At 41.1% G+C, this 13,548-nt stretch overlaps 1 long non-coding RNA gene across 1 annotated transcript; it reads left to right on the top strand.

Moving 5' to 3' along the window:
* The first annotated feature begins 5,547 nt into the window (after positions 1-5,547).
* LOC138955335 (uncharacterized) lies at positions 5,548-9,864 on the top strand. Its single transcript, XR_011452198.1, has 3 exons — positions 5,548-5,685; positions 6,270-6,426; positions 9,476-9,864. It is a non-coding gene; the product is annotated as an uncharacterized lncRNA (long non-coding RNA).
* Positions 9,865-13,548: the final 3,684 nt, after the last annotated feature.

Raw genomic sequence — 13,548 nt, 5'->3', positions numbered from 1 at the left:
TTTGTCTCTATTCCTTAGCAAACCTCCGGTACCGAGCGAGTTAATCATTTTCACATGTGTTGCTGAGGCGAGCTTTGCTGGCCCTGAGAAAGCCGGCTGACCACAGAGAGGTCTTTGTTCTAGTCCCCCCCCCCCCCTCCCCAAAACATCCGGCCGAGAGGGTGGCTGATTGACTGGACTTTACTCTCCATGTATGATCTGTAGGAAGTGACTCAAGTTGGAGATTTTAGGATTTTCGTTGCCCTTCCTTTTCTGATAATGTTTTAATCACATCGTTTTTGGATGCAACACATAATGTCCTTTTTACATTTAGTCAAGTTTTGACTAAATGTTTTAACATAGAGGGGGAATCGAGACGAGGGTCGTGGTGTATGTGTGTGTGTGTGTGTGTGTGTGTGTGTGTGTGCATGTGTGTGTAGAGCGATTCAGAGTAAACTATTGGACCGATCTTTATGAAATTTGACATGAGAGTTCCTGGGTATGATATCCCCGGATTTTGTTTTTCATTTTTTCGATAAATGTCTTTGATGACGTCATATCCGGCTTTTTGTAAAAGTTGAGGCGGCAGTGACTGTCACACCCTCATTTTTTAATCAAATTGATTGAAATTTTGGCAAAGCAATCTTCGACGAAGGCCGGACTTTGGTATTGCATTTCAACTTGGTGGCTTAAAAATTAATTTATGACTTTGGTCATTAAAAATCTGAAAATTGTAATTAAAATTATTTATTTTTATAAAACCATCCAAATTTAAGTTCATCTTATTCTTCATCATTTTCTGATTTCAAAAACATATAAATATGTTATATTCGGATTAAAAACAAGGTCTGAAAATTAGAAATATAAAAATTATTATCAAAATCAAATTTCCGAAATCGATTAAAAAACAATTTCATCTTATTCCTTGTCGGTTCCTGATTCCAAAAACATTTAGATATAATATGTTTGGATTAAAAACCCGCTCAGAAAGTTAAAACGAAGAGTGGTACAGAAAAGCGTGCTATGCAGCACAGCGAAACCACTACCGCGCTGAACAGGCTCGTCAGTTTCACTCCGTTTTGCACAAGCGGCGGACTACGGTCATTGTGAAAAAATGCAGTGCGTTCAGTTTCATTCTGTGAGTTCCACAGCTTGACTAAATGTAGTAATTTCGCCTTACGCGACTTGTTACATTTAGTCAAGTTTTGACTAAATGTTTTAACATAGAGGGGGAAATCGAGACGAGGGTCGTGGTGTATGTGTGTCTGTGTGCGTGTGTGTGTGTAGAGCGATTCAGAGTAAACTACTGGACTGATCTTTATGAAATTTGACATGAGAGTTCCTGTGAATGATATCCCCGGACATTATTATCTTTTTTTCGATAAATACCTTTGATGACGTCATATCCGGCTTTTTCTAAAAGTTGAGGCGGCACTGTCACACCCTCATTTTTCAATCAAATTGGTTGAAATTTTGGCCAAGCAATTTTCGACAAAGGCCGGACTTCGGCATTGCGTTTCAGCTTGGTGGCTTAAAAATTAATTAATGACTTTGGTCATTAAAAATCTGAAAATTGTAAAAAAAAAATAAAAAATTATAAAACGATCCAAATTTACGTTAATCTTATAATTCATCATTTTCTGATTCCAAAAACATATAAATATGTTATATTTGGATTAAAAACAAGCTCTGAAAATTAAAAATATAAAAATTATGATCAAAATTAAATTTTCGAAATCAATTTAAAAACACTTTCATCTTATTCCTTGTCGGTTCCTGATTCCAAAAACATATAGATATGACATGTTTGGATTAAAAACACGCTCAGAAAGTTAAAACAAAGAGAGGTACAGAAAAGCGTGCTATCCTTCTTAGCGCAACTACTACCCCGCTCTTCTTGTCAATTTCACTGCCTTTGCCATGAGCGGTGGACTGACGATGCTACGAGTATACGGTCTTGCTGAAAAATGGCATTGCGTTCAGTTTCATTCTGTGAGTTCGACAGCTACTTGACTAAATATTGTATTTTCGCCTTACGCGACTTGTTTACATTTAGTCAAGTTTTTGACTAAATGTTTTTAACATAGAGGGGGAATCGAGACGAGGGTCGTGGTGTATGTGTGTCTGTGTGTCTGTGCGTGTGTGTGTGTAGAGCGATTTAACTACTTGACCGATCTTTATGAAATTTTACATGAGAGTTTCTGGGTATGATATCCCCGGACTTTTTATATTTAGTCAAGTTTTGACTAAATATTTTAACATCGAGGGAGAATCGAAACGAGGGTCGTGGTGTATGTGCGTGTGTGTGCGTGTGCGTGTGTGTCTGTGTGTCTGTGTGTAGAGCGATTCAGACTAAACTACTGGACCGATCTTTATGAAATTTGACATGAGGGGTATGAAATCCCCGAACGTTGTTTTCATTTTTTTGATAAATGTCTTTGATGACGTCATATCCGGCTTTTCGTGAAAGTTGAGGCGGCACTGTCACGCCCTCATTTTTCAACCAAATTGGTTGAAATTTTGGTCAAGTAATCTTCGACGAAGCCCAGACTTCGGTATTGCATTTCAGCTTGGTGGCTTAAAAATTGATTTATGACTTTGGTCATTAAAAATCTGAAAATTGTAAAAAAAAAAAAGATTTTTTATAAAACGATCCAAATTTACGTTTATCTTATTCTCCATCATTTGCTGATTCCAAAAACATATAAATATGTTATATTCGGATTAAAAACAAGCTCTGAAAATTAAATATTTTACGTTCATCTTATTCTTCATCGTTTTCTGATTCCGAAAACATATAGATATGTTATATTTGGATTAAAAACAAGCTCTGAAAATTAAAAATATAAAAACTATGATCAAAGTTAAATTTTCGAAATCAATTTAAAAACACTTTCATCTCATTCCTTGTCGGTTCCTGATTCCAAAAACATATAGATATGACATGTTTGGATTAAAAACACGCTCAGAAAGTTAAAACGAAGAGAGGTACAGAAAAGCGTGCTATCCTTCTCAGCGCAACTACGCTCTTCTTGTCATGAGCGGTGGACTGACGATGCTACGAGTATACGGTCTTGTTGAAAAATTGCATTGCGTTCAGTTTCATTCTGTGAGTTCGACAGCTTGACTAAATGTTGTATTTTCGCCTTTCGCGACTTGTTTGTTACATTTAGTCGGTCTGGTGCGTGTGGTTTGAATGCCGTCCTGATAAATGTCTTTTAAAAACACATTCACAGTAACATCTTCGACGCAGACACAGACAGTTAGGAAGGGCTCCTCATATGGACCACTTTTTGTTTCATGCTGATAACTAGCTTGTTTTCTTGCGAAGAGTTTTATTTTGTGTTTGGTAGTCCTTCTCTCAATCAATATGAGGCTTATATCGCGCGTATTCCGTGGGTACAGTTCTAAGCGCAGGAATTTAAAAAAAAAATTATGCAATTTATATTGCGCACATATTCAAGGCGCAGGGATTTATTTATGCCGTGTGAGATGGAATTTTTTTACACAATACATCACGCATTCACATCGGCCAGCAGATCGCAGCCATTTCGGCGCACATCCTACTTTTCACGATCACGGCCTATCTCTCTTAGGTTAACCGTTAGGCCTAATTAGAGTGAAATAGCTTTGATAGACATTCAGCAAAAATTAAATACAGTCAAAATCACAAATGGTCCATAATAGGAGCCTGGGCGCCTAATATGGACCAGTGAAGCGGCCTTCACAAATCACTGTAAAAAGCCCCCTATACTTCAAAATAACATGATACAGCTTAGTGTACAAGTCAGACTAATTTTAATATGCTTTAGAGTGATCTATTTCGGGTTGATGAGAGCATTATTTGAAGAACACCAGGAAACTAAAGAAGCTTATCAAAAACAGAGTAAAAATAAGTGAAATTATCAACTTCCACGAAAAGAAGACTTTTTTTTTAAATCTCGAAGACTAGTTATAGGTTATTTCCAGCAAGCTTCTTAATGAATTAATGAAAATAGCCTTTAGCTTTTTTTTCTTCGATTTGTTGAAGGTGGTCCATATTAGGGGACTCGCACATACTTTGAGATTTTGCTATTATTTTTTGTTTGCAGTAGAAACTCGGGGTCAACACTGCTAAAATGTAACAAATGCGGTCTTAGCTGTCATATATGGTAATTTTTGTGTGATAAAAGCTTTGGCTGTGGACAGAAACGAGTCCGTTTTAGGCAGCACATTTAGAGTGAACGCTGCCAAACTGAATGAAAAAAATTAGAAAAAGCCTAACGGTTTTGAGATTTGTGTTTCTGCAACTGTTTTGACATGTGCAAGTGATCCAGAGAGGATGAATACAGCGAACAAAACTTTTTTGAGCGCTCTAGCACCGTTAGTTTTTCAGAACAGGAGGTGGTCCATAATTATTAGGAGCCGGTCCATATTAGGAGCCCTTCCCCCATATCTACGTGAAGCTACCACCGCTCGGCTTTACACACACACACTTTTAATTATTATTATTATTATTATTGTGGGGAGCTTATATAGCGCGAACCACAACTGTGCTCTCCGCGCTTTACATATTAATTTCTGCCGTTTGAAATGGAATTTTTTACAGACAGACAGACAAACAGACATTTCAACACACAATATATAACGCATTCAGTTCACATCGACCAGCAAACTTCAAGCCTATTAGGCGAACATTCACCTTTCACGGCCTTTTATTCCAAGTCAAACGGGTATTTGGTGGACATTTTAACTATGCCTATACAATTTTGCCAGGAAAGACCCTTTTGTCAATCGTGGGATCTTTAACGTGCACACCCCAATGTAGTGTACAGGGACCTCGGTTTTTCGTCTCATCCGAAAGACTATTAGTTGCTTTTGGCACACGGCCTCATCATCTGAACTTGAAACAACTACAAAACACAACAACAACAACAGCATGGTCAAGTTGTGCCTGTCGAGTACTTGTCCGTCTCCATTTTTTTTAGATCAGTGGCCTGTGCCGGTGTAACATGAAATTTTTACTCCACGAAAAATTTACTCTGGAGTAAATATTTCGTACGAAATTCTTACTCCGAGTACACTTTTCGTACGAGAAAAGAACTCCCCAAGGCACGAAAAAATTACTCCCTCCGCGAAATTTTTACTCCCCATTTTATTTTACTTCCAGTAAAATTATCGTACGCAAAAATGGGATGCGGGCGAAGGGTTAATGCCAATAAGTGATCTCGCGCACACGAATGTCGCGCTACCCTCCTTCCACCACCAAGACTAACAGGGGACAAGGGAGTAAAAATTTCGTACACCTGGCATGGGAGGTTAAATTGCTCGTGTTGGGGTGAAGTAATTTATTCGTTATTTATTCGTGAGGGGAGTAACATTTGTGTACGAAATGTTTACTCGGAACTCACCTTTTTGAGGAGTAATTTTCTCGTGCAATGGGGGAGTGCTTTTTTTCGTAAAGGGAGTAACTTTTTCGAACGAAATGTTTACTCCGGAGTAAAAATCTCGTGGGAGTAATTTCCTCGTGTTACACCGGCGATAGTTTGGTAAAGTCGCGCATGTGCAGTAGAATGTTATTATCGAAAATGGCGACGAAATCTAACTCGGTCTCGGAAGCTTGTGCTAAGAAACGTTTCAAAACCAAGCTTTGTGGACGTTTTTATGACTACGTACTCCAGCAGACATCAACTTGTGGTCGACGTGTGTGGGTTTTGCTCAAAATACGTAAGTATTCGTCAGTTTGGCTTCTCGAATTAAGTTTCAACTTAGTCTCTGTCTCGAACCAAATACTGAAATAGCCTACTGTCGTACTGACAAGTACTGAACGAATCGTCGGTATGCTACCACACTGTCATAGCATTGATACATTTGTACAGGTAAACATGGCTGTTTGCTGAAAAATCTTTGTGAAAAATTGTAATGATGTCTCTGAAGTTTGATTCAGTCCGTAATTCATTCAGTGATTCATTTTGATGGGACGTCAACCCATGGTGAGGCTAATAATAATATTTGATCTGTATTCTTCCAGTGCCATTGCCAACTGCCATGGTTGTTCTTGTGTGCACTAATTAGTAATTTACTAGCAATAGGAGTTCGAGTTCTACTAGTAGTATTTTACTAAATCATTACTACTGCTACTAGCTTTAAACAAGCTATGGTTTGAATGACCAGCTAAATGCTAATAGTAAATAAGTACATTATTTTTGCATCAGCGAGGTATACATACATTTAAATATTTTATTAAAAAAATACCGCATGGTTTTGCTTGACCAAATCATTTATCAGCTAACAATATGCTTTTATTTCAGTTGGACCTGACTTGAGCATGGTTCCGTTGTCTCCGCAACAACAGCTTGGTTGAGATACAATTGCAGGCATGTCCAGTTTGCAGCATGTGCAGGCTGAGTGTGAAGATCTGATGGCTGATCTGGACACAACATATAAGCTGCTTGACACTATTCCAAGGTAAGCAAGAAGCTTTGAAAATAGTTACTTTAAAGGTACTGAACTTGTCAAATCCAGGTGCACGGAGCCCCCGGGGCTTTTGGTCATACCTCAGGCAGCTATCCGTTAGAAGAACTACCAAGTTTCATTGACTTGCACCCAAAGAGTCAAGAACTGCGATTTTTTTACGAATTAATTTCGTACTCGGACCCGGCTGGTCTTGACCTATTTTTGGATCTAAATTTAGATCAGGTTAGATCACCACATCATGCACAAAAAGACACGTCACTAAGCAAACTATGTCAGACATCATCATGAGTTTGTGTAAAACAAAATGGAGGCCGGAATCACTCAGTTGAATCGAACTCCGACCAAACACCACGTAATAACTAGGTTAATTTATGCACTCGCGTGAACAAGAAACTGTTGAGCTTCACAGATGTCGTCGTTGGGTAGTTTTGGGTTTGTTTTACTACCATAGGAGGATTTTTGAACTGTAAATGCACTCAGCTGCAACAAAAACGCAAAACGAAGGCTGTGAGCTGCACTGTGCCTTTAAGTGTTACTTAGTGAGTGTACATTTTTGTGGGTGAACCATCAGTAACCGTCCCCCCTCCCCCCCCCCTCCGACACCCCCGCCCACACATACAAACACGCACATAAACTTGGGTTTGTACTACTATTAGTATTAACTACTCTTCATAAATGAGTTATGTAATTCATCAGAGGTTTGAAGTCATTATGGTACCATGCAGGGATGTTGCCACAAATTCATACCTATAGGACAAATGTCCTGAGCTCTTCGGTATCAATAGGACATCTGACTGCTTTCAGACATTTTAATATGACATAATGTTGTGCAAAACACAAAATCAAGTGCACACACACATATATCAGAATATGCACCAACATTACTTTTGTTTCAAACAGGACACACACAAAAAAGAAACAAACAAACTAAAAAGCAATCAAAAACGTCAGCACTCTAACTTTGATTGGCACACAAACTGCATGATTTCCTGACAGCTTTTTGCTTGACAGATTTTTGACTCACATGCGAAGCAAAAGTGAGTCTATGTACTCACCCGAGTCGTCCGTCCGTCCGTCCGTCCGTCCGTCCGTCCGTCCGTCCGTCCGTCCGTCCGTCCGTCCGTCCGTCCGTCCGTCCGTCCGTCCGTCCGTCCGTCCGTCCGACCGTCCGTCCGGCCGGCCAGCCGGCCGGCCGGCCGGCCGTCCGGAAAACTTTAACGTTGGATATTTCTTGGACACTATTCAGTCTATCAGTACCAAATTTGGCAAGATGGTGTATGATGACAAGGCCCCAAAAAACATACATAGCATCTTCACCTTGCTTCAAGGTCAAGGTCGCAGGGGCCATAAATGTTGTCTAAAAAACAGCTATTTTTCACATTTTCTCTGAAGTTTTTGAGATTGAATACCTCACCTATATATGATATATAGGGCAAAGTAAGCCCCATCTTTTGATACCAGTTTGGTTTACCTTGCTTCAAGGTCAAGGTCACAGGAGCTCTTCAAAGTTGGATTGTATACATATTTTGAAGTGACCTTGACCCTGAACTATGGAAGATAACTGTTTCAAACTTAAAAATTATGTGGGGCACATGTTATGCTTTCATCATGAGACACATTTGGTCACATATGATCAAGGTCAAGGTCACTTTGACCCTTATGAAATGTGACCAAAATAAGGTAGTGAACCACTAAAAGTGACCATATCTCATGGTAGAAAGAGCCAATAAGCACCATTGTACTTCCTATGTCTTGAATTAACAGCTTTGTGTTGCATGACCTTGGATGACCTTGATCTTGGGTCAAGGTCACATGTATTTTGGTAGGAAAAATGTGTAAAGCAGTTCTTAGTGTATGATGTCATTGCGATGTTTAGTTATTTGACCTTGACCCTGAAGGTCAAGGTCATGTAAAGGTCAAGGTCAAGCATGTGAGTCGTATGGGCTTTGCCCTTCTTGTTGTTTGTTTGTTTGCTTAACGCCCAGCCGACCACGAAGGGCCATATCAGGGCGGTGCTGCTTTGACATATAACGTGCGCCACACACAAGACAGAAGTCGCAGCACAGGCTTCATGTCTCACCCAGTCACATTATTCTGACACCGAACCAACCAGTCCTATCACTAACCCCATAAATGCCAGACGCCTGGCGGAGCAGCCATTAGATTGCCAATTTTAAAGTCTTAGGTATGACCCGGCCGGGGTTCGAACCCACGACCTCCCGATCACCCGGCGGACGCCTTACCACTAGGCCACCGTGCCGGTGCTTGACAGATTCGACTAAACAGTTTGCCAGTGTCTCAGTGTCAGCCATAAATAGTTAACCTTATTAAAAGACCGGGAATTTCCTGCTGTACCGACACCATCTGCAAGTGACGAAACTTTACTTCCTGTGATTGTGGACACTCAAAGCAAATTAACAGACGCGAGACTTCAGTTGGAGTTGTCTCCCGTACTCCTTACTTTAGTGTGCTGTAGACCGGTGTACACAAACGGCTCATACCGCAAACGGTTCGGAAAACGCAAGATCTGCACTGCAAAACTTCAGTGCACCTGTACGCTAGCGCGTTCGGTCGCCTTTTGAAGATTTCTATCATGAAAGGAAAATTATCAAATAACGGCCTGTCCGAAGGAATGGAGTTCTTGTCGGACAATGACCGCGCGCGCTCAGTTGAAAATGATAGGACATTTGACCACCATGTGAATCGGACATTTGAGCCGTTTAATCGTTCTATGTCCGACGCCTAACGGCATCCCTGACCATGTGGGTGCATGGATTCAGTAATGCGTAATTAATACATGCAATATACTCCTGCTGTTGAGTTCACTACAAACCGGTACTACATTAGAACTAGTCTATGTTATTTGTTAATGAGGATGATTAATCGTAATCTCACTGTCAAAGTGTCATGATACTATTGCCATTGACAGTGCTAGATCACTTCATAAAGTTATTTTAGTAAGTAATCATATGGTATTGATAATTTTGATATAGTGATTTACTGACGGTGACAATGACATGTTATCTTCATACTATTCCAGGTACAAGATGCTGAAAGTGCAGATATCAAGGGCTTGGGATTTCGGCTCCTGGAATCCTACAGATCAACTGCTAGTCTAATGTAAGGATTTTATTCAACCTTCCTGTTCTGCTGTTAGTTTGTTTTTTAAATAGATACACACTTGTAAACTTATGTTAGTTTTCACACGTGAGCATGAAGGAATGTGCCTTTATGAGGGATGTATAGTGGCTTGCAATATTGAATTTGAGGCATGTTTGCAGTTATATAATATATTAGCACAGCTCAGTTTTCTTGAGGGTTCCGCAGACCTGCCTACCTTCCGCTTTTGGCGGAAGAATCTTCCGAATTTCAAAGCTTTCTTCCGTTCTTCCGTCTCCGAAACATTTCTTCCGCTGGAAACATTAATAATCTTCTGCATTCCAAACGGTCTAAACATCATTCCCATACTGGTTTAGGAGCGACAGAGGAGACAACTACCGGGCACTCTTTTGCACTGAAGAACGGGAAAGGAACGCCACGTGGCCACGCGAAATGTCTGGGAGAAAACGTGGCAGCAGTGTTCGCGAGCATGAACAGATGTCGATAAAGATTCTCCTCAAGAAAAAAAAACCAACCTATCACGAAAAAGAAAAAGCTGTATTTGCACAAATATCGGCCAGAGTACCACAAGCTATTTCCGTGTATTGTGCCCTCAAATCAAGGGAGAAGTACGCCTTCTGCACTCACTGTGGTTCGGACTTCAAAATCGGAGCAAAACAAATTGTTATCAGACCGACTGGGAACCCCTGTTTTGCACTTTAAGTATTCTCAAACAAACTTGGTGTATTTTCAAAAAAATGAACGTACTCCACACAGCGTTTGCACATCCATGATTAAAACATGCCTCATGCGCGTCCGTCACACCGTTAATTAAGTTTACCTATACATTTAAAACAAATGGTTTTTTCCAATTTTTACTGACACAAACTGTACCGTATTTGACGGGACTACAAGCCGCGACTTTTAAAAAAAAATCTCATTGCGGCTTATAAAAAGATGCGGCTAAAACGTTACCTAAACTTGAATAGTAATTCACCTAATGGAAGTCGCCGCGGATTTTCATTTCGCTCGATTAGCGATTACCGGTACTTTATTAGCTCTCTACTCAAGACTCGGCGCTTTTCTCTTTCTTTTGCGAATCTTCGTTTGTCAACAAGTCGTCGTGACAAGCGTACAGAGAAACACCGGATGTATCAGGATCTCGCGCGCGCGCGAGATTTCGTTTTTATGTGTCTCGCGATAGTTGGAGGAGCGAGAGCCGCCATGTTGTGTTTTCGTCTGCTCGAAATGTGCGCAAAAGTTGTAAATCATCCCAAAAAAGCTTTTTCCGGGCGGGACTACATGTGTGTGTTGGTTACAAATTGTGTGTGTGTGATATTTTTCTTCAAACTTTTTCACTTTTCTTCTTTGTTTCACTTGTTTATTCTCGGAGCCGATTTCGCCAAATACCGTACTTTCGTTTGCCTGGTTGTTTTGATTGATTGACACGAACCGATTATATTTTTTTCGACGGCGGCTAATATAGCGACGTAATCATGTGCCAAAATACTGGATCGGCTTCAGGATGGGCCTGTGAAGAAAAGTAGTCTAGGAATTTTTCTCGTCGTATTTTTTTCCCACTGACCGTCCTGAGCGTATTCTCGACAATCATGCGTACAAAATACAGTGAAATCGTATGGGTTCCCAGGTCTGTGTTATGTTTTGTTACAATATTTGACTGCGACAAATTTTCTTCTGCATCTGTGCTGGATTCTTCTGTTTTTTTACTGATCTTCTGTCAAGGTAAAATGAGGGTAGGCAGGTCTGGTTCCGTGAGAACAGTAAAATTCTCATTTGAAGACTGAAAACTTATCTTTGATAACTGGTCTTAATTGGGAGTGGGGGGGGGGGGGGGTGAGGAGATTTAAAACATAAGTACATTCACATGTGTTTTTCATTTTCACTGTGTTAAGGTGGGGAGTTCCTTCTCTACTTCTTTCTTTGTTTTCCCATTGACCTATATTTGTTCTTGTCTATATGTTTTACATAGGTTCCCGATTAGCTGCTGTCCTCATCCCAAGCCGACTGTTTCAGCTGAAGCCGTGAAGGATACTTCTTCATGTAGCTCCAGAACAGCGCCAGGCCGGAGGACGTTGACCATCTCCTGGGATCCATCTCCAGTTGTTTCACTGACATCAAGAACTGGATAACTGAGAACAAGTTGAAGCTGAACAGTGAGAAAACGGAAGCCCTTCTCGTTGGAACACGACAGAAGATTGCTTCCCTCACTGTGACCGACCTCCAGCTGGATGACGCGACTGTTCCATTCTCCCCTGCTGTCAAGAGCCTTGGCGTCTTTCTCGACTCCACTCTCTCCATGCAGACACACATCTCCTTCATCATCAAGACCTGCTTTTTCCACCTACGACGCATCGCCTCCATCCGTCGCTACCTCACCCACGACGCCTGTGTCAAGCTGGTTGTCTCCCTCATCTTCAGTCGTCTGGACTACTGCAACTCCCTTCTGCTGGCCTCCCCGCCTCATCCATTCATGGCCAACGAGTCCAGAACGCTGCTGCCAGGCTGGCGTTGAGGAAGACAAAGCGAGACCACATCACCCAGCCCTCCGACCGTCCCCTTCGTTCTGCTGCTGACCCACTCCGCCTTCACATCCCTCGCTCGAAACTCGCATCTGCTGGTCAGCGTGCATTCCCCTCCGCGGGCCGGCCCCTCCGTCTGGAACTGCCTGCCGCTTGAGCTTCGCCAGAGCTCCTCTCTTGACACGTTCAAGAGTAGGTTGAAGACTCAGTTGTTCCCGTAGCTGGCTGCGACTTTCATGTTCGACGTGATGTGTTGTGCCCCAAAAGACATTCTTGTGCTGTGCTCTGTGAGAGGTGTTTTTTTCTTTGTGCTTAATATTATTTTGTTTGGACCTAGCTATTGATGTGTACATTGTTGTTAAACAGTTGTTTGTTGTATGTTTATCAGGTTTGCTAGTGTGTGATAGGGTTCGTGTCCGTCTGTAGATGTTAGTTTCTTTGTTAGTCCTGTGTTGACAAGCGCTTAGAAATAGAACTGTACCCACGGAATACGCGCTATATAAGCTTCCTATTGATTGATGTAGGCGTTGACATCTTTTTCGTCGCCATGCAAGGCTTCCAGTACCATATAATTTTGTGAATACTCTGGGGACCTGTCATCGACTTTGGAAGGACGCTTTATTTTAACACTTTATCCCACCTATGTTGACCAAGATTTTTTAAGCCGAGACCAGCTGTGCTGCAGCAGGTCAGTCAGAATTGTAGAAACTGTGTATCAACCTAGAATGCTGGCGTTAGATCAACGTTACAGGAAGCGACTGAAGCTAACAGTCTGAGCAGAATGCGGATATGTGCCGAATGAGAACAGATGCAATGTACATAGTGACTGTGTGTACGGATATATATATATATCCATACCTGGTCAGATAGAGCCAAATGAGTGGGTACGGATATATCCGTACCTGGGAGACAAGGAGTTAAGACCACATCTGAACTGAGGATTTAGTCTCTCCATAATCAAACGCTGAAGAAAATTTCAGAATGAACTTTGTTAGATAAATTATGGTTGCTATGATCGCCACATTTTAGGTCCCCCCTCTCCCTCCTTTCAGACTTCCCCGCTTTTAAGACCTTACGTTTTTGGATTTTCTGTCCACAACCCGTTGTACATTTACCTACATATTAAGCAGAGTTCCTCCTTTTTAAGACCTGCTTTTTTTGTTATTCTTGGAGGCCTGAAAAGGGGGTTTGGAGGGGGGCCCACTGTATTTTGTTTGTTCGAAATTCAGAATTCAAATGATTCTTCATCAACAAGTGATTACTGCTTTACAGTAGTTAGGTTAGTCTTACTAACTCTTACTTTTATTAATGTGCCGTGATGCAAAGACGTTCAGCAGTTTTCAGATGTTTATGAATCTAGGGCTTTCAAACTTTACTGACATGTTGGACTCGATGACATCCAAACATGAAGTTCAGTTACCCCTTTTCAACTTTGAAGGTCACATTGTGGGCGAATTTTTAGCAAAAAGTTGGA

Source organism: Littorina saxatilis, unplaced genomic scaffold (genome assembly GCF_037325665.1).
Source record: "Littorina saxatilis isolate snail1 unplaced genomic scaffold, US_GU_Lsax_2.0 scaffold_96, whole genome shotgun sequence".
Lineage (NCBI taxonomy): Eukaryota > Metazoa > Mollusca > Gastropoda > Littorinimorpha > Littorinidae > Littorina > Littorina saxatilis.
Note: the sequence above shows the minus strand (reverse complement) of the source record. Positions and strands in the feature narration are given on the sequence as shown.